This window comes from Stenella coeruleoalba (genome assembly GCF_951394435.1).
Source record: "Stenella coeruleoalba genome assembly, chromosome: 1".
In the NCBI taxonomy this organism is placed as follows: domain Eukaryota; kingdom Metazoa; phylum Chordata; class Mammalia; order Artiodactyla; family Delphinidae; genus Stenella; species Stenella coeruleoalba.
In genome coordinates, this window is record NC_137169.1 from 186,841,454 (window position 1) to 186,864,046 (window position 22,593).

Consider the following 22,593-nt stretch of genomic DNA (forward strand, 5'->3'; position numbering starts at 1 on the left):
GTGAATTTTTATTAGCCTCGTGACAATATAGAATGGGCAGAAACACTGTGACATTTTCTTTTATTGTTTCTTGTTGCTAAATTGTGTAGGTAAGTAAATTTGTTAAGCTCTGTGATAGAAATTATCTAAAGTATTAATTATCCTTTGACATAGGGAGGCCATAATAAAGCTCTCAATGTGAAGAATATTGATATGGTGGCTTCATACCAGATATGTAAATAAATATGAGCAGTGGGACTTACGTGAAAAGTGATATTCTCTAGTATGCCTTTCAGTTTGCTTCAGGTTTTCTTCACATGGACATTTGGTGGTAAGGGGAATGGAGACGGGGATGGGACTGAAAAGCAGAAGTAACATTTGAATACATATGCAAAAGCTCCATGCAAATGTTATAAGCTGGGTAGGATTATAGGAAATATTAACAATTTTAAACACTAATTATAATTTAAATGTACCCTTTATTTCACTATCACTTGTAAAGTTTATTGATGAAGAACAGCCAGTTCAATTTAATTTAATTCAGACAATTTATTGAGTTCCCTTAAATGTAAGATAAAAAATTAGCAGCACCTATTAAGAAGCCAGCTTGTATGAGAGTGCTGCTAGATTAAGCCCTGTAGGAAAAAACAATACACCTGTTCTCAACAATCAAAAAGCACATACAGGACTTCCCTGGTGGTGCAGTGTTTAAGAATCTGCCTGCCAATGCAGGGGACATGGGTTTGAGCCCTGGCCGAGGAAGATCCCACATGCTGTGTAGCAGCTAAGCCCGTGTGCACCAACTACTGAGCCTGCGCTCTAGAGCCCAGTGCCACAACTACTGAGCCCATGTGCCAAAACTACTGAAGCCTGCGTGCCTACAGCCTGTGCTCTGCAACAAGAGAAGCCACCACAATGAGAAGCCCGCACACCACAATGAAGAGTAGCCCCTGCTCGCCACTAGAGAAAGGCTGCGCACAGCAACGAAGACCCAATGCAGCCAAAAGTAAATAAATAAAATAAATTTACAAAAAAACAAGCACATACATAAAGATCTTTCCAAACACTTACAGAGCAACATACTAGTAAGGTCTAAAATATTGTTAGTTCAGGTAAAATACAAATGGTGAAGGGCTGTTTATTAAGGGAGCAATTAGTATGACCTGAAGGTAATTAAAGAATCTTTGTAAGAGGAAGACAGATGTAAACAGGGATTTTAAAGGTGACTCAAAGCATGAAGAGAATAGGGAAAGCTGTAAAACTCTATGTACAAAGGTAACAATGAAAGAATTTTAAGATTTACTATGGTATACAGCAGGAATATTTGCTTGGCTTCAATGGGAAATGCATACCTAGAAACACAAGGAAATATGTTTTCTGAGAGGAAACAAGGTAGGGAATACTGGTAGAGATGAGTATGGGATGCATAGCTTTAAAAGCCAGGCTAAAAATTATGGATTCTGTATAATTAGAATACTGTATAGTAGAAAATAGGAATTCCTTGTATGTAGTTTAATTTTGGATATACTAAATTATTCCTTTGATGAAACTAGAGCAAACTAAATTGGAAGAGATTAAAGGCAGGGGCTATAGAAAAGGAACGGAGCAGACCTGATGACATTACTAGAGAAAGAGTTGGCAGGACCTACTTTCTATCTTTTCAGGGAGAAAGAAGAATAGAAGTAAGTAATATGTGTGATTGTGAAAGAGTGATTATTAAAATGTGATTCTGCTTTAGAGGACATTAGGAGAAAGTGGTGGTGATATTAATTATTTATTAAATATTGTAAGATATTAAGAAGGAATACTTTTTGGCTAGATGAATAAGCAGAACTCAGTGTTTGCTGTTTTTAATTTTTGATTTGTGTTTTATGACCAAGAGGGGGTTTTGTTCATTTGTTTTTTAAGATAATTAAAATTATGGGTGACCAGCTGACCAGAGGTAAATTAGAGAGAAACTAAGACAAAAAAAAAAGAATGAGATGAGTTTGTTCATTCTTTCATTCATTCAATAAATATTCATTGAACCTGTGCTGGTATTTGTGACTATAAAGAAAGAAGCTTTAAAGAGCTTACATTCTATGAGTGGACACAAATACATAAGTGGTTAGTTTCCATGTTTTGTGGCAACTGCTTTGTTGGATGTTTGTATTGGGTACTATGGGAGCCCAGAATCATAGCATTTAGCTTAGTCTGGGGATGGATGATGAAGTGAGGGGAGTCTTCTTGAAGAACATGACGTCTGAGCTAAATTATGAGGAATGAGTAGATGTTAGCTAAGTGAAGAAGGTGGGGAATGATAGGAGTAAAGTTATGAATGCATAAAACAGCATCACTTTTGGGCTGCAGCAAACTGTTATTACTGTAGCTAAAGTACAGGGCAATGAACGATAGAAATAAGGTCATTGGGGGAAGAGTTGGAAAGTGAGCAGGTGAGTAATCATAGAAGGAAGAGTCCTGACAATAAAAAAATTTGCTGATTCCCTTTCTTTCTAGATATTTATTCAGTGACCATTTATGGAATGAATAGTATAATATGTACAAGACTCACTGCTCGGTCCCATGGCTGGGCTATAACAAAGATGACTAGAACAAGGTATCTTTCCTTAAGGAACTCATAATCTCTTTCAGGGTCCTAAGTCTTGCGTCATTAAGCATAGTTGGAATTACTCCACTATATTTTTTTCATTTTAGTTATTTATGAGCCCCTTATTGCATTATATCACTACAAAGTTGTATCACAGGGATTTTAAAATTTGGTACTAGTTTAACATATAAAATGTTAACAGTGGCTGTCTGGGTGGTAGGATTATAATAATGTTCAATTCTACTTTCCTGTATTTTACAAATTTTCTTCAAAGTATTTATATTACGTTTATAATTAGAAAAATACATTTTATTTTATCATAAAACCTGAAAGTAAATGAACTTCTAAATGAGCAGTTGGGGCTGATTCAGGACTGATTTCTCCTCTTTAGTCTCAGGGTCCTGAATTATGTACTGTTCCTAAGTATAGGTACAGGATTTCAAGGGGGACCGTATGCTTTTTTAAAATTTAGTTTAATTTGGGGGTGTTTTTATTTTTTTCTTAATTTTATTGAAGTATAGTTGATTTACAATGTTGTCTTAGTTTTAGGTGTACAGCAGAGTGATTCAGTTATACACATATATAAATATCTTTTCTTTTTCAGATTCTTTTCCCTTATAGGTTATTACAAAATATTGAGTTTAGTTCCCTGTGCACAACCATATGCTTTTGATGGGTATTGATGGGTATTTTCAAGTCAGAAGAAACACCATTAGTAGTTACAGTCAAGCTTTAGGCCCAATAAGATGGCTCTTACAGTTTGGTCTCAGACTTTAGTTCATTTTATCCTTCTTCCTCTCTCTTTCTCCCTTTTCTCCCACCTTTCCAGTAAATAGATATTGAATGTTTACTACATGCCAGCCACTATGCTAGGTGCTACCAGGTTTATATTAATAAACAAATACAGTCCTTATCTTTGAGGAACTTAATGGTTTAGCTCTAGGAGGCAGAACTGATAATTAAACAGCAATCTCACTTTTAACTGCCAGGTGTGCCAATCTGTTCATGTGTTACATAAAAATAATTTAGAAATTCATTTCTTCACTGCTTAGTAATTCCCACATATAAAGTGAGAGCCTCGGTTACAATACACGTCAATATAATTAGCACTTGGAAGAAAGCCAGGTACATAATGGCCATACAATTAATATTTGATGAATTAATGAATACACTGGCTGTATTTTTATACCTACTTAACAACTGGTACTAATTTATTGTTTGAATGTATTTTATCTACAAAGTGGGTCCTTTTTTTCTTTATACTTTTCTAAGATGTAGAACTACTTTTTAAGTTGATTCAAAAGAAGATTCGGCCTAATTTATTGTTTGAATGTATTTTATCTACAAAGTGGGTCCTTTTTTTCTTTATACTTTTCTAAGATGTAGAACTACTTTTTAAGTTGATTCAAAAGAAGATTCGGCCTAACAGTGATCATTAGATCACTTTGTAACCATACAGTTGACCCTTGAACAATGAGTGGAGGGGCACCAAGCCTCTGAGCAGTCAGAAATCCATGTGTAACTTATAGTCATCCTCCCATATCTGTGGTTCCTCCATATCCATGTTCTGAATCCACAGATTCAACCAACCGCAAGTTGTGTAGTATTTACTGTTGAAAAAAATCTGCATATTAGTGGACCTGAGCAGTTCAAACCCTTGTTGTCCAAGGGTCAACTGTATATGTTGTATATTGACATCACTTTCATCATTGATATCTGCTATTGGCAGAGATTCTGCCTCTCTGTGGTCTCATAGCTGGAAGGAAACAGTCATATGTATGAATGGAATTTCTTCCAGTCTGTCCAGAAGTGGTCTCCAAAGAGGGGGAGGTGCACAATACAATACATTGTGTGTGTGGGGGTGGGGTGGGGTGGGGATTATTAGACTTTCCATTTATTTATTTACCATATGAAAAATAAGAAAAATTAAAGTTTGATATAGTTAATGTGTGGACTAATAAGAGTACATGTAAATAATCTATTAAAATAGATACATATTTTGATGTATGTACATATTCTACTCATAAGGGTGCTTGAAAAATGTTGGACGCTACTATATAGAATGGTAAAATTGTCACAACAGATTCCTTTACAATTACAGAAGTATTCACTCACCACACAATCACCTGCAGAAAATACATTCACTTAGGCAGAAAATCGGTTCCAGATTTGCCTCTGGAAGAGATTTTAATTGCACCTGCTGAAGAATTTCACTGTTGAGTAGCTTGGCAGTTTTCCTGCTGAGCCATTAGGAACCTGAAAGAGTCACCAAAGAAGTGGTAAATTGTTTGGAAAAATCATGCAGAATATATTTGTTCTTGGACTGGTGAGTATGACAAGCCAAAATAACCTAACATAGGTATGCCGTATTTTATGAAAAATGTGAACACATGAAAAATGTGTTCGTAAAATATTTTACGCAAAGGATCTTATTTAAGGGAATCTGAATTATTTTGTCAAGTGAATATCTACCCTCATCTGCTTTCGTACTTTGAAACCTTTACCCCATTGCCAGATTGAATTGAGTCATTTTCATACACAAAAAGTAAAAGTGGCTCTTCAAATTTAATGAAGTTTTTCATTCATTTGATTTTCCAGAGGGATACTTTACCTGCTATCTAGCGGCCTTCACTGATTTCAGGATCAAAGTAGAAGTATGATATTTTGAAGGGCCGTTCTTTCTTCATGAATGTGCAGAAAGTTGTTGAAACGTGGAAGAGAAATGCTTGGAAGTTGTTGCTTCTGTCTTCTATTGACTTTCTGGTCACATTCCTTTATTCACTGAAGACTTGGAAACCATGATCATAGTCCTGCTCTTCATCCCATTTCTTACCATAACATCCATGTGGAAGATTCACCCAACAGCTAGCCTCAGAGCTCAGCTCCCGTCAGTTATCTTCTCAGTTTTCTTCCACAGCCATATTCAATGCTTTTTTAAAATATTGAAATATAGTTGACTTACCCATTATGTTAGTTTCAGAGTACTACGTAGTGATTTGACATTTGCATACATTGTGAAATTATCACCATGATAAATCTAGTAACCATCTGTCCCCATGCAAAATAATTATATTTTTGACCATATTCCTTATGCTTATATATATATTCCTTATACTCATCATGATTTATTTATTATATAAATGGACGTTTGTACCTCTTAATCCTCTTCACCTATTTCACCCAACCCCCACCCTTTCTGGCAACCACCAGTTTGCTCTGTGTATCTATTAATCTGTTTCTGTTTTGTTTTGTTTGTTCCATTTGTTTGTTAAGAGTCCACATATGAGTGAGATCATGTGGTATTTCTCTTTCTCTGTCTGACTTATTTCACTAGTGTAGTACACACTAGATTTATCCATGTTGTTATAAATGGCAAGATTTCTTCTTTTTATGATTGAGTAATATTCCATTATGCAGTTGTTGAGCATCATTTCATGTATCTGTTGTCCATCTGTATGCCTTCTACAGAAAAGCATGTATTCAGATTCTCTGCCATTTTTTTTTTTACTTTTTATTGGAGTATAATTGATTTACAATGTGTTAGGTTTAGTTGTACAGCAAAGTGAATCTATTATACAAATACCTATATCCACTCTTTTTTTAGATTCTTTTCCCATACAGCCCATTACAGAGTACTGAATTAGAGTTCCCTACTATACAGTAGGTCCTTATTATAGCAAGCCCCCTACATACAAACCTTCAAGTTGCGAACTTTCAGAGATTAGAACTGCGTTCGCATGTCCAATCATGTAAGTTAGTTCGCGTATCTGGCGTACGTTGTCACATGCGTGCATCCTCTACAAGTGGTTGTGCTTTTGCGTACTTTACTGTACAATACTGTACAGAGTACAGTAGTACAGTATCTTTATTTCAAGCCCAGGATGTCCGGAAGCAAGTGTAAAAGCAGCGGTGATGTAGCTGGTACTGCTAAGAAGTGCCAAGCGATAGTGATGGAATTAGAGGCCCAGAGAAAGGACAGAGAGAGATAGAAGTAAGAAGTAACTGAAGAACTGAAGAGATTCACGGTGCAGGACATGGCAAGGGGATTTTCTTTATTTGAGGAGGCACAGGACCCGAATGTAGAATGGTACACAAAGGTTACAGCAGCCATTCAGAATGCAATCCAGTGCTGCCATGTCATCTATGATGAGAAAAAATTAGCTACTACCCAGGCATGAAAAAAACTGGATTTATTTTTTTCAAGAGGGTAGATAGAATTGAATACAGCAAGGAACCGGAACCTGAGCCATCAACGTCAGGCATGAGTGAAATTGCAGCTTGCCCGCCATCTCTTATTGCTGACAATCCTTCAGCTCTACCATCTCCCACCTCCTCTCCCTCCTCCAGTCAGTAATGCCAGCCCCTGTATGCCAGCTGTTGTACTGTACTACTGTGCTTTGCAAGGTACTGTACTGTAAGATTAAAAATGTTTTGTTTTGTGTGTGTGTTTGTTGTATTATTGTGTGAAAAGTATTATAAACCTATTACAGTACGGTACTGTACAGACAATTGTGTTAGTTGGGTACCTAGGCTAACTTTGTTGGACTCACGAACAAATTGGACTTACGAATGCAGTCTTGGAACTGAACTCGTTTGTATGTAGGGGACTTACTGTAGTTATCTATTTTATATATAGTAGTGTGTATCTGTCAATCCTGATCTTCCAATTTATCCCTCCCCCCATTACCCCCGGTAACGATAAGTTTATTTTCTACATCTGTAACTCTGTTTTGGTTTTGTAGATAAGTTCATTTGTAGCCTTTTTTTAGATTCCACATAAAAGAGATATCATATGGTATTTGTCTTTCTCTTTCTGACTTACTTCACTATGAGAATCTCTCTCCGTATGAGTGTCCATCCATGTTGCTGCAAATGGCATTATTTTGTTCTATTTTTATGGCTGAGTAATATTCCATTCCTCTGTTGATGGGCATTTAGGTTGCTTCCATGTCCTGGCTATTGTGAATAGTGCTGCAGTGAACATTGGGGTGCATGTATCTTTTCGAATATGGTTTTCTCTGGATATATGCCCAGGAGTGAGATTGCTGGGTCATATGGTAGCTCTATTTTCAGTTTTCTAAGGAACCTCCATACTGTCCTCCATAGTGGCTGTACCAGTTTGCATTCCCACCAACAGTGTAGGAGGGTTCCCTTTTCTCCACACCCTCTCTAGCATTTATTGTTTCTAGATTTTTTGATGATGGCCATTCTGACTAGTGTGAGGTGATACCTCACTGGAGTTTTGATTGCATTTCTCTAATAATTAGTGATGTTGAGCATCTTTTCAAGTGCTTTTTAACCATCTGTATGTCTTCTTTAGAGAAATGTCTGTTTATATCTTCCCTTTTTTTTTTTTTTTTTTTTTGCGGTACGCGGGCCTCTCACTGCTGTGGCCTCTCCCATTGTGGAGCACAGGCTCCAGACGCGCAGGCTCAGCGGCCATGGCTTACGGTCCCAGCTGCTCCGTAGTATGTGGGATCTTCCCAGACCGGGGCACGAACCCGTGTCCCCTGCATCGGCAGGCAGACTCTCAACCACTGCGCCACCAGGGAAGCCCTATCTTCCCATTTTTTGATTGGGTTGCTGGGTTTTTTTGATATTGAGCTGCATGAGCTGCTTGTGTATTTTGGAGATTAATCCCTTGTTGGTTGCTTTGTTTTCAAATATTTTCTCCCATTCTGAGGGTTGTCTTTTCATTCTGTTTATGGTTTCCTTTGCTGTGCAAAAGCTTTTAAGTTTCATTAGGTCCCATTTGTTTATTTTTGTTTTTATTTTCATACTCTAGGAGATGGATTGAAAAAGATCTTGCTGTGATTTATGTCAAAGAGTATTTTCCGTATGTTTTCCTCTAAAAGTTTTGTAGTATCCAGCCTTACATTTAGGTCTTTAATCCATTTTGAATTAATTTTTGTGTATGGTGTTAGGGTGTGTTCTAATATCATTCTTTTACATGTAGCTGTCTAGTTTTCCCAGCACCACTATTGAAGAGGCTGTCTTTTCTCCATTGTATGTTCTTGCCTCCTTTGTTGTAAATTAGGTGTCCATATATGCGTGGGTTTATCTCTGGGCTTTCTATCCTGTTCCATCAATCTGTATTTCTGGGAGTTCCCCGCCAGCTCCATTTTTCTTTCTCAAAATTGCTTTGGCTATTTGTGGTCTTTTGTGTTTCCATACAAATTGTACAGTTTTTTGTTCTAATTCTGTGAAAAATGCCATTGGTAATTTGATAGGGATTGCATTTAATTTGTAGATTGCTTTGGGTAGCATAGTCATTTTCTCAATATTAATTCTTCCAGTTCAAGAACATGGTATATCTCTCCATCTGTTTGTGTCATCTTTTGTTTCTTTCATCAGTATCTTATAGTTTTCTGGGTACAGGTGTTTTGCCTCCTTAGGTAGGTTTATTCCTAGATATTTTATCCTTTCTGATGCAGTGGTAAATGGGATTGTTTCCTTAATCTCTCTTTCTGATCTTTCATTGTTAGTGTATAGGAATGCAGATTTCTGTGTATTAATTTTACATTTTATTTTGTATTTTATTTCAGTTGTTTGTTTTATTTCAGTTGTTTTTTGGGTGTTGAGTTGTGTGAGTTCTTTATATATTTTGGATATTACCCCCTTATTGGATGTATCATTTGCAAACATCACCTGCTCAGTAGGCTGCCTTTTCATTTTGTTAACGGTTTTGTTTGCTGTGCAAAGGATTTTTTTTTTTTTTTTTTTTTGGCCACATGGCATGCACGATCTTAGTTCCCCAACCAGGGATTGAACCCTGCAGTGGAAGCACAGAGTCTTAACCATTGGATTCCAGGGAAGTCCTGCTGTGCAAAAGCTTTTTAGTTTAATGTAGTCCCACTAGTTTATCTTTTGTTGCCTTTGCTTTAGCTGTCAGATCCAAAAAATCATTGCCAAGAATGATAGCAAGGAGCTTACTGCCTGTGTCTTCTTCTAGGAGTTTTATGGATTAAGTCTTTAATTCATGTTGCATTAATTTTTGTGTATGGTATAGGATAGTGTCCAGTTTCATTCTTTTGCATGTGGCTGTCCAGTTTTCCCAGTATTATTTATTGCAGAAATACTATCTTCTTCCTGTTGTGTATTCTTGGCTCCTTTGTTGTAAATTAACTGACCGTATATGCATGGGTTTATTTCTGTGTTCTCTATTCTGTTCCATTGATCTGTATGTCTGTTTTTATGCCAATACCATACTATTTTGATTACTATAGTTTTGTACTGTAGTTTGAAATCAGGACGTGTGATGCCACCAGCTTTGTTGTTCTTAAGGTTACTTTGACTACCCGGGGTCTTCTGTGGTTCCCTAAAATTTTAAGATTGTTTGTTCTATTTCTGCGAAAAGTGCTATCGAAATTTTGATAGGGATTACATTGAATCTGTAGATTGCTTTGGGTAGTATGGACATTTAAGCAATATTCTTCAATCCATGAGCATGTTATATCTTTCCTTTTTTTTTTTTGTCATTTTCAGGTTTTTCTAAATCAATGTCTTATAGTTTTTTGAGTATGAATCTTTTACCTCCTTGGTTAGGTTTATTCCTAGGTATTGTATTACTTTTGATGTGATTGTAAATGGGATTATTTTCTTATTTTCTCTTTCTGGTAGTTCACTATTGGTGTATAAAAATGCAACAGATTTCTATATATTGATTTTTTTTTATCCTGCAACTTTACTAAATTCATTTTACTAGTTTTTTGGTGGTGTTCAGGATTTTCTATGTATAGTATCATGTCATCTGCAAATAGTGACAGTTTTAATTCTTCCTTTCTAATTTGGATTCCTTTTATTTCTTTTTCTTTCCTTTGCTGTGGCTAGGATTTCCAGTACTCTGTTGAGTAAAAATGGTGAGAGTAGGCATCATATCTTGCTCCCAATCATAGAGGAAATCCTTTCAGATTTTCACCATTGAGTATATTGGTTGTAGGTTCGTCATCTATGACACTTATTATGTTGAGGTATGTATTCTCTACACCCACTTTGTTGAGAGTTTTTATGATAAATAGATGTTGAATTTTGTCAGAAACTTTTTCTGCATCTATTGATATGTTTATATGATTTTTATTCTTTAGTTTATGTGTTGTATCACATTGATTTGCAGATATTGAACCATACTGCATCCTTGGGATAAATCTCGCTTGATCATGGTGTATGATCCTTTTTAATATATTGTTAAATTTGGTTTGCTAATATTTTGTTGAGTATTTTTGCATCTATGTTAATCAGTGATATTGGCCTGTAATTTTTTTTTAATCATCGTGTCTCTTTCTGGTTTTTGTATCAGGGTGATGCTGGCCTCATAGAATGAGTTTGGAAGCATTCATTCCTATTCCTCTTCAATTTTTTGGAAGAATTTGAGAAGGATTGATGTTAATGCTTCTTTAAATATTTGGTAGATTTCACCAGGGAAACCATCTGGTCCTAGGATTTTCTTCATTGGGAGAGTTTTGGTTGCTGATTCAACCTCCTCATTATTGGTCTATTCAGATTTTCTATTTCTTCATAATTCATTCTTCATAGCTTTCATATTTCTACGAATTTATCCAGTACTTCTAGGTTGTCCGGTTTGTTGTGTATGATTTTACAGTAGTCTCTTATGATCCTTTATTTCTTTGGTATTAGTTGTAATGTCTCCTCTTTCATTTCTGATTTTGAGTCTTCTCACTTTTTTTTTTTTAAGTAGTCTAGCTAAAGGTTTGTCAGTTCTGTTTATCATTTCAAAAAACCAGCTGCTTTTGGTTTCATTTATCTTTTTATTGTTTTTGTGGTCTCTATTTTATTTATTTCTGCTCTGACCTTTGTTATTTTCTTGCTTCTGCTGACTTTGGATTTAGTTAATTTCTACTTCCTTGAGTTCCTTGAGATGAGAAGTTAGGTTGTTCATTTTTAGGTATTTCTTGTCTCTTAATGTAGGCACTTATCACTATGAGTTTCCCTCTTAGATCTATTTTTGCTGCATTCCATAAGTTTTTTTTTTTTTTTTGCAGTTATTCAGCAAACATTTATTGAACTTAGAAGTTATACCAGACCCTGATCTGGAGAGCCAGTACAAGAAAATTTTGCCTGGTGTCTAAAGGGAGAGATAGTCACTTACACGAGTAGGATGCAAAGTGCTGAGTGTAGACACTAGAGGGTAGAAGATAATAAAGAACCATAAAAGACATGAACCTACCCATGACTGGAGGTGAAGGGAGTGGGTCAGGGAAATAGATATCACCTAAGGCAAGTCCCAAACACTTTCCAGACTTCCCCCATAAATTTTAATATATGTGTTTCCATATTCATTTGTTTCAAGATATCTTTTGATTTTCCTTTTTATTTCTTCTTTGACCCATTGGTTGTTCAGGAGTGTTTAATTTCTAAGTATTTATGGATATTCCAGTTTTCCTCCTGTTACTGATTTCTAGTTTCATACCATTGTGGTCAGAAAAGATATTTGGTATTTCAACTTTCTTAAATTTTCTAAGGCCTATTTTGTTACCTATTATATGATCTATCCTGGAGAAGTTCCCCTGTGTGTTGAAAAGAATGTGTATTCTGCTTCTGTTGGAGGGAATGTTTTGTATATGTCTCTTAGGTTCATTTGGTCTAAAGTATAGTTTAACTCCAATGTTTTATTATTCTGCCCATTGTTGAAAGTGGAGTATTGATATCCCCTACTATTATTATATTGTCTGTTTCTCCCTTCAGATCGGTTGGTATGTGCTTAATATATTTAGGTGTTTTGATGTTAGGTGTATATATATTTGTGATTATTATATCCCCTTGATAAATTAACCCCTTTATCATTATATAATGATCTGTGTTTTTTGTTGCAGTTTTTGATGTAAAATCTTTTTTTTTCTGAGTAAATTGCTAGCTCTTCTCTCTTTCACTTCTAATTGCATGAAATATTATTTTCCGTCCCTTTACTCTGAGCCTATGTATGTCCTTAAAGTTAAAGTGAGTCTCTGGTAGGCAGAATATAGTTCGATCTTTTTTTTTAATCCATCCAGCCTCTCTATGCCTTTTGTTTTGAGTATTCAATTCATTCACATATAGAGTAACTATTAATAGATAAAGATTTACTAATGGCATCTTATTGTTTTCTGACTGTTTTGTAGTTCCTGTGTTCCTTTCTCCCTCTTTTGCTGTCTTTATGTGTGTGTTGATGATTTTTCCATAGTGATGTGCTTTGATTCCCTTCTCTTTGTTTTTTGTGAGTGGACTGTAGGCTTTTGCTTTTTGGTTACCATGAGTATTACATAAACATTTAAATATATGACAGTCTGTTTTACACTAGTAACAACTTAACTTTGATTGCATACAAAAACTCTACCCTTTGACTCTCCCCTTTTTTGTTTTTGATGTCTTAGGTTAGTTATTTTTAATATTCTTGTTTATTAACCTTTCTACTACAGTTAACTGGTTAATACACCACCATGTTACAATTTTAGAGCATTCAGAATCTGACTACATACTTACCTTTCCCCAAGTGTTGTATATTTTCATATTACTACTTAGCATTCTTTCATTTCAGCCTGAAGAACTCCTTTCAGCGTTGTAAGGCAGGTCTAGGGGTGATGAACTCCCTCAGCTTTTGTTTGTCTGGAAACGTTTTTAGCTCTCCTTTATTTCTGAAGGACAACTTTGCCAGATATCGTATTTATGATTGGTGGGTGTTTTTTTGTTTTTTTGTTTTTTGTTTTCTTTCTTTCAGCACTTTGAATCACCTCACTCTCTCCTGGCCTATAAGTTTTCTGCTGAGAAATTCATTAATAGCTTTATGGGGGTCCCCTTGTAAGTTACAACCTTTTTTTACTCTTGCTGCTCTTAAGTTTCTCTCTTTGTCTTTGATTTTTGAGTTTTATTATAATATCTCTTGGACAGGATCTGTTTAGGTTTTGTTTGTTCGGTGATCTATGAGCTTCATGAACTTGGATATCCAAGCCTCTCTAGATTTGGGAAATTCCCAGCCATCCCTTCTTTACTTAAGCTTTCTATCATCATGTTCCTCTCTTTTTCTGAGATTCCAATAATTTGCAAGTTATTGCTTTTGATAATATAGATCATGTAGACTTTCTTCACTCTTTTCATTCTTTTTTGTCCTCCTCTGACTGAATGATTTCCTGGTTTCTCTCTTCTAACTCAAAGATTCTTTCTTCTGCTTGATTCATTCTGAGAGTGATGCTCTCTAGCTCATTTTTCTTTTTGTTCATTGTATTCTTCAGCTTCAGAATTTCTGTTTGGTTCTTTTTTTTTTTTAATTTCTGTCTCTTTGTTAAACTTCTCATTTTGTGTGTGTATTGTTTTCCTGATTTTTTTGAATTGCCTTTCTGTGTTTTTTTTTTTAAAGCTGTACATATTTTAAATTTATTTATTTATTTTAGGCTGTGTTGGGTTTTCGTTACTGCGCATGGGCTTTCTCTAGTTGTGGCAAGCAGGGGCTATTCTGCATTGTGGTGCATGGGCTTCTCATTGCAGTGGCTTCTCTTGTTGCGGAGCATGGGCTCTAGGCATGCAGGCTTCAGTAGCTGTGGCACGCAGCCTCAGTAGTTGTGGCTCACAGGCTCTAGAGTGCAGGCTCAGTAGTTGTGGTACACGGGCTTAGTTGCTCCACAGCTTGTGGGATCTTCCCAGACCAGGGCTCAAACCCGTGTCCCCTGCACTGGCAGGCAAATTCTTAACCACTGTGCCACCAGGGAAGTCCCGCCTTTCTGTGCTTTATTGTAGCTCATTGAGCTTCCTTAAAACAGGTATTCTGAAAATTTTATCAGGTAAGTAACAGATCTTCATGTCTTGGGATCAGTTACTAGAAGATTATTGTGATCCTTTGGTTGTGTCATGTTTCATTGATTTTTTTTTCATATATCTTGCAGTTTTGTGTTGCTGTCTTCACATTTGAAGTAGAACTCACCTCTTTTCTTCTTTATTAACTACCTTTTGGAGAGAAATATCTTCCATCAGCCCTGCTAGGGATTCCGGGGTTTCTTAGAACTTGTATGGATATACCAGCTTCACACTTCTTGCTCCCTCTTCTGGCAGAATTCTTAAATTTGTATGCCTTCTCTTGATCCTGAAATGCACCAGGCTGGATGCTGACAGCTTGCCTTTTGCTTTTTCAAAGATGACACTAAAGCTCAAGTTGGTGGTCTCTCCCTGGCTCACAAATTCTTGTTGGCTTTCTGCACAGGCTCACTAGCCATTTGCCAAAGCTTTCTCTCACTGCTGCCGTTGGGAATGCACACAGGGAGCACACGGGGTGAGCACCTCACATGGTCGGTGAGGCATGTGTGAGTACTGGTGGTGCCCCTGGGCTAGTTGAGGTGATCCTCTGGTGAGGCATCCCCAGCAGCTCATGGACAGGCTTCTTGATGGAGTCTGTGACAGAGTTTTTAGGATCCGTGTCCTTTTAGTGATCTTATCTGCTGCTTTCCCAGCTGTTCCCACTCTCTAGTCATGCAGCTCACAATTCAGTACTTTGAATGTAGTGAGAGAGAAATGGGCTTCTTTGGCATCATCCTGCAGTGCTGCGGAAGCCAGGTGCTCACTCACAGACTTTCACTTTCTTCACTTGGGAGAAATCACAGGCTGAGACTTGGTCCCCTTAGCTAGACTCTTTAACTATCTATTTTTTAAGTGAGGGTGTTCTAAAGCAGCGGTCCCCAACTTTTTTGGCACCAGGGACCAGTTGTGTGGAAGACAGTTTTTCCAGGGACTGGGGTGGGGGGGTGGCTGGTTTAGGGATGATCAAGCGCATTACGTTTCTTGTGCACTTTATTTCTATTATTATTACGTTGTAATATATAATGAAATAATTATACAACTCACCATAATGCAGAATCAGTGGGAGCCCTGAGCTTGTTTTCCTGCAACTAGATGGTCCCATCTGGGGGTGATGGGAGGCAGTGACACCTGAAGTGTGTTGTTTATGTCCAGTCTACTCTGTAATCTCGTTTTGGTGGCTGTCACAGCAGAAAACCCTGCCTCACAAAGATAGGGTGTTGGAAATGGAAGCAGGCTTTTCAGTGCTTCTGTGGCAATCTCAGGATATTCTGCCTCGACTTTAATCCAGAACGTATGGACATTTGAAGTTGTCTCAAACATACTTTTAAGGCCACCATCATTTGCCATCTTAAGCAGTTGATCCTCTTCCAGCATGTACAAAGTCGATTCACCAGGCTTATTCACAAATGGGTCGCAGATCCATTCCTTCCCAGTTCGGGGTTCTTTTGTGGTTGGGAAGTAATGCTCAAACTCTTTGGAAAGCTGAGATAGGTGATCATGCATCAGGTGGGAGAAAGAAGGCCCTGGCTCAGTCTCTTTCAAAATCTCTGCCAATGTTTGAAACGTGTCAAAAATCCCAGTGTTCACTAGTCACCCCCATAATTCCAGTTTGGCTTTGAATGCAGCCACTTTATCTGCCGACTTGAACACAGTTGTCATTCTCCCCTGAAGTGACAGATTGAGTTCGTTGAGCAGGTTGAATGTGTCACACAAGTAAGCAAGTTTTGCGACCCATTCTGTGTCACTGAAATGTGCTGCCAGTGGTGACTGTTTTTCTAAAAGAAATCTCTGGAACGGCTCTTGTAACTCAGAAACTCTGGCCAGTGATCTACCTTTAGAAAGCCATCTCACTTCTGTGTATAAGAGAAGATGTGTGTGCTCTGCGTCCATCTCCTCACAGAGCTGCGCGAACAGACGTGAGTTAAGGACATGTACTTTAATGTGATAGATAATTTTAATCACATCCTGCAAAACGTTGTGAAGTTCAGGTGACATTTTCAGTTAACCAGCATTTCTCTATGGATGACACAGTGCATAGATTCACATTCAGAAGCCACCTCTGTGATCCGAGTAGTGAAACCAGAAAGCCGTCCAGTCACGGCAGCTGCTCCGCCCATGCATATACCGGCACAAAATGACCAATTCAGTTTTCCTCATATGTGATCATTCAAAGACTTGAATAGTTCTGCAGCTGTGGTGTTGGTTGGAAACAAAAGTGTATATAACATATCCTCATGCACATCCTCCTGAAATATATATCGCACAAAAACAAGCATTGTTGCCTTATTGTGAACATCAGTAGATTCGTCAACCTGGATTGCATACCACGGCAACTCATTAATCCTCTCTAACAATTGTGCCTCAATACCCTCTGCTATTTCATCAGTTCATCTAGTTATGGTGCTAGCTGAAAGAGGAACACGTACCACCTTTAGAACTGCAGCCTCCTAAAAGTTCATGACAAATGTCCTTAGCGGCAGGCAGGATCAACTCTTCACCAGTAGTAAAGGGCTTCTTAGCTTTAGCAATGTGGTTAGCCACTAAGAATGATGCTCTCAGTGCAGACACATTTGATGAAGTGGTGGCCTTCAATAATTGCTTCTTTTCTTCCTGTTCACGTATTTTTGTTTTGAAAAACCGCAAAGGCTTGTCTTTTAATGCAGGGTGCTTGGTCTCTATGTGGCGAAGCAGTTTTGAAGGTTTCATGGCTTCGTTGGATAGCCAGTTGCCACATATTATACAAAGTGGGCTTGGAGAATGTGAATCACCTGTTGCAGTGAACCCCTAATTTAAGTAGGACTCTTGGTATTTTCTTTTAAATGCAGCTTTCTTTTTGTTGGCAGTCTTAGAGTCTTCTGCTGTCTCATCATTGGGTCTTTCCCCCTTTCAAAGAAGCTCTCCAGTGACATTTGTTTTTTACTCATTTGGCTGTGACAAGTGCGGAGTACAGGAAAGAGACACAGACAGAAGTGATAAATAAAATAATGGGTGGTCCACATGCAGACTAAAATAAGTGTAGGATTCTGACTTAAAGCCTGCCACCAGATGCAGCTGTACAGTTGAAGTACATCAACTCACTTGCCACTGTAAAGCCTGCCACCAGATGCAGCTTAATTGTCACTTGCCACTCACTGATAGGGTTTTTTTTTTTTTTTTTTTTTTTTTTTTTTTTGTGGTACGCGGGCCTCTCACTGCTGTGGCCTCTCCCGTTGTGGAGCACAGGCTCCGGACGCGCAGGCTCAGCGGCCATGGCTCACGGGCCCAGCCGCTCCGCGGCATGTGGGATCTTCCCGGACCGGGGCACGAACCTGTGTCCCCTGCATCGGCAGGCGGACTCTCAACCACTGCGCCACCAGGGAAGCCCACTGATAGGGTTTTGATATGACTCTGCAAGCAATTGATTTATTATGGTCTCTGTGCAGTCAAACCTCTCTGCTAATGATAATCTGTATTTGCAGCCGCTCCCCAGAGCTAGCATCATCGCCTCAGCTCCACCTCGGATCATCAGGCATTAGATTCTCATAAGCAGCGCGCAACCTAGATCCCTCGCATGCGCAGTTCACAGTAGGGTTTGCGCTCCTATGAGAATCTAATGCCATCGCTGATCTGGCAGGAAGCAGAGCTTGGGCGGTAATGTGAGCAATGGGGAGTGGCTGTAAATACAGATGAAGCTTTGCTTGCTTGCTCGCCGCTCACCTCCTGCTGTGCGGCCCAGTTCCTAACAGACCATGGACAAGTGCTGCTCTGTGGCCCAGGGGTTGGGGACACCTGTTCTAAAGGACCTCATCCTTTCATCTGTTCAAAGTCCGTAAGCTCTTGCGTGATAGCATTAATATTTATATATAACAGTACATTTTCTATGAATTACTATGCTGATGACTCTAAATCCATAACTGCAGCCCAGACCTTTCTCCTGCTTCATGTGCTTCTAAAACTCTGTGCATCCTACACATTTCTCCCTCCTTTCACACATTCTCCTGTCCTTACGAATGCCAGTAATACCTTCCTACCTGGAAACTGAAGAATCAGCTGAAACTCTCTTTTCTCCTTTATCCCAACATATTTGTTTGTGTCCCAATCCGGTAGCCGATACCATTTCATAGCTAAGTATCTGTCTCCTTGTCTCCATCCTCAGTGCTACTTTTTTATTGCTTATACTCACTATTTCTATTATACCTTAAGTTTTCTCCATTTTGTAGTGTCTTATCCTTCATATACTCTTCGACATTCCTGATGCAACACTCTTTCTAAAATATAAATAAGTAACACTTCTCAGTTTAAAACCCTGCCAGCGGCTCCTTATTGCTTACAGTTAAAGTTCACTTTTCCTAGGAGGTTACAGAGTCCTCCATGATATAGTCCTTACTACTTCCAGCCTCATTTCTCGCTGCAATTTTTCCTCTCCTCTGTCCTCCACATTTGCACCCTGAAAAGTATGAAGGAAGTAGATTATATTCTTTGCCTCCTTAGATTCTTTGTCTCCTTCCTTCGTTCTCCACAATCCCAGGATCTTGGGCTTAGGCTTCCTCATTTTCTTAACACAACGACGTCTCTAATCAGCTCTGGCAAATTCAGTCACACTGAGATGCAAATTACTACTCAGAATGAATATATTTTCACTTCCTAGGGTTTTTCCTTTTTAAACAGAGTGCATTATTTTTGTCTTAAAAGAAAAACAGTTCTAACTTTGGAGTTGTAGGCCCCAGGAAGGTGACTGAGGAAAGAGAAACTGACTGAAGGGACTTCTTACTTTTCAATCATTCATTCATCCATGAATAATTGAATGCCTACTGTGTGCAGGCAATATTCTAGGTACTGGGGATGCACCAGTGAACAAAACAAGTGTGTGTGTGTGTGTGTGTGTGTGTGTGTGTGTGTGTGTGTGTGTGTATGTGGTTGTGTGTGTGTATGTGTTTGTATGTATGTGTGAAACAGAGAGCACACAGTCTCCTCACAGACCAGTGAGCTTACATTCTAGTTGAAGACAGATAATAAATAAATAATAGAATGCATAGTATTTCTCATGGATAAAAATGAAACAAGGAAAGGAGACTAGAGTTAAGGACGTATAGATAGGATTCTGCTTTAAATTGGAGTCATAAGAGAAGGATGAAAGAAGGAAGAGAAAAGAGCCAGCCATACCCATTTCTGGATGAAGAGCATCATAGGCAGAGGGAACAGGCATTGTGAAGGCTCTGGGAGAGGAGCTTGCTTGAGGTAATCCCAGAACTTGGGGGAATAAGCAAGGTGGGAGATAAAGTCACTGAGATAGATAAAGACTGGGAAGATCTTGTAGACCCTTGTAATGACTTTAGCTTTTACTCTATATGAGACCATACGTTTTCAAAGGGTTTGAGCAGAGTAGTGACATGATTTGACTTTTAAAAGGATCATTCTGGGGCTTCCCTGGTGGCGCAGTGGTTGAGAGTCCGCCTGCCGATGCAGGGGACACGGGTTCGTGCCCCGGTCCGGGAGGATCCTACATACCATGGAGCGGCTGGGCCCGTGAGCCATGGCCACTGAGCCTGCGCGTCCGGAGCCTGTGCTCCGCGACGGAAGAGGCCACAGCAGTGAGAAGCCCGCGTACTGCAAAAAATAATAAAAAAAAAGATCATTCTGACAATTGTGTTCAGAATAGTCTAAAGGGAAACAAGGGTAGAAGTTGCAATCCAGGACCAAGATGATGTTGACTATGCCCAGGATGGTAGCAGTGGATGTGCTGAGAGGCAGCCAGGTGTTGTTTATCATTGTTTCTTACCTTTTGCTTCTCTTTATCTCTAGTGGATGAATGGATGAAGGTTAAAATTGATGAAAACCTAGAGAAGGGATATGGTGGAATCCTTAGATCTAAGTGATGGGACTAGAACGGAACAGAATTCTCTTCATTCTTTTCTGGTTTCATCTCAGTCTATTGACGAGACAAGTGGAAGGTGAATCCATATTTCTCCTCTGTCAGTTTAGTGCATAACAACAATTAGAGAAGACATTTATGCCTGACCAGGGATAGAAGGCCTATTCGCAGATTAAAACAGGCCAAGAATTTCTGTTGTTAGTTTTTGGTAAAAATATAAGCAATACTTTTTTTTTTTTAAGGTTAATCAACTTAATTATTTTATAAGCATTTTACTGATTTTAGAAAGTATAAAAATGATTTAAAAATACATTTTCAGAAAAGTATTAAGTGACTTAAATGCATTTAAAAGAGTAAAGAACATTGAAAGTATTCCAAGTACAATAAGAACGTAGAGTAGTATGCAAAAATACTATGTGAAAGTAATTTACTTAATTTGAAGTAATTGTGTGCAGTAATTTACAATACCTATTAAGTGATTCAGTATTTAAAAATAATCCTATTGTGAATTATCATGTTTTTAATGAAGAATTATTTCTCTAACAGAAAAAGAAAACAAAACAGAAACCACTTATCTCAGTGTTGTATACCAGCTAGAGTGACAAACACTGTCTTAGTTTGCCCAGGACTCTCCCAGGTTTAGCACCAAAAGAGCAGAGTCCTGAGAAATCTCTGAATCCCAGGAAAACTGAGATAGATGGTAGATCACTTGAAAAAATTTACCACGTTATTGCACGATATCTCTTAAAAACAAACTGTAACTAAGGTTTAACTATTCGTATTCATTTTAAAAGAATTTTTAAATGGATGTTGTATTAAGTTATAAAAGGTCAGAAGAAATACAGAAATAACAGTTAAAATGCTTCCACTCACCTAGAGAGATGGTCAGTTAGTTTCAGTTTTAAAGGTGAAAATTGGTGAAGTGTTGAACTCAGCTGTATTTACTTTACAAGTTACCCTTTTACTAGAATTTGTTTACATGTAGGGATATTAAGTAGAGGCCCATTTCCTAAAACAAATGGGATTGAAAGCGTAGACTTTGGAACTGAAATGTAAGTAAGTACTTAAAGTTATGACTTATGAAAATCTTTCATGAAGGATGAGAACCAAAATGAAAGGAAAATAAGGAAAAACTGTCTCAGAAGATCTTCCTGACCTTCCTTACATCAAGTTTCTGTAGCTTCTTTATCATTGAAAGTGGATATTGGAACATGTTTCAGAATGGGAGAAATAGAGTAAATATTATCTTGTTCATTTCACCTGTCATTGTTTATTCATAAATTCAAGCATTTACTGAAGAATTGATATGAACCTAGCATCATGCTTATCTCTTGGGGATTCAAAGATGGGTTCTGCACAGTTGGGACCCTCAGGAGTTCACAGTCTAATAGGAGAATCAGACAAATTTCAGTCAGACATGATGAAACCTATCTTAGAGGAAAGTACAGGATGCTAAGGAAATACATAGAAAAAACACACAACTCAGCCAGTGTTGGGTAGAGAGGAGGTGGGATGGGGGCCCAGGGAAGAGACTATTCAGGAGAGACTTCCCAGAGGAAATGATGCCAGGAGGTATAATTTATTTATTTATTTATATTTTTGGCTACATCGGGTCTTCATTGTGGTGTGCAGGATCTTCATTGTGGCATGAGAGTTTTTTTTGTTGTTGCGGCACGTGGGCTCTTTGTTGCAGCACGTGAGCTTCTCTCAAGTCGTGACATGCAGGTTTCCTCTCTCTAGCTGTGGCACGCGGGCTTCAGAGCGTGTTGGTTCTGTAGTTTGTGGGACACATGCCCTCTAGTTGAGGTGTGTGGGCTTTGTTGCCCCACAGCATATGGTATCTTAGTTCCCCGACCAGGGATCGAACCCGCGTCCCTTGCATTGGAAGGTGGATTCTTTACCACTGGACCACCAGGGAAGTCCCTGGAGGTATAATTTAGAGAGTAAAATTTGCCTAGGTAAAGAATGAATCCTGTTCATCACAGTAGGGTGAGAGAGCATGGTTTGAGCTGGCTTGTAATGGGAGATCAAAGCTCCTACCATCTGCCTTCACTATTACTTCCCTCAGAAAAGTCTGGATCTTGTGCAAGATACTACACCTGTTCTTTTTTACTGTCTTTGAAATCTTGCATTTATTTTACACTTAGAGCACATCTCAATTTAAACTAGCCACATATCAAGTACTTAATAGTCACATGTGGCTAGTGGCTACCATATTGGACAGTGCAAATCTGGGCCATTCCAGTAGACCTTACTTATGAATAAAGAACCTTCTCCCATAGTGTAGCTGAGATTATTGGAGTGCTACACGGGGTAAACAATACAAACAATAAAGTGTTATAGTGAATAGTTTTAATTCCTTTGTGCATATTTCTCTCAGGTACTTTAGAGAAGATTA

The 22,593-nt window shown here is 38.2% G+C and overlaps 1 protein-coding gene across 3 annotated transcripts in view; it reads left to right on the plus strand.

Moving 5' to 3' along the window:
* The window catches only part of NME7 (NME/NM23 family member 7), a 258,876-nt gene that overhangs the window by 125,808 nt on the left and 110,475 nt on the right, over positions 1 to 22,593 (plus strand). The window lies entirely within an intron of this gene.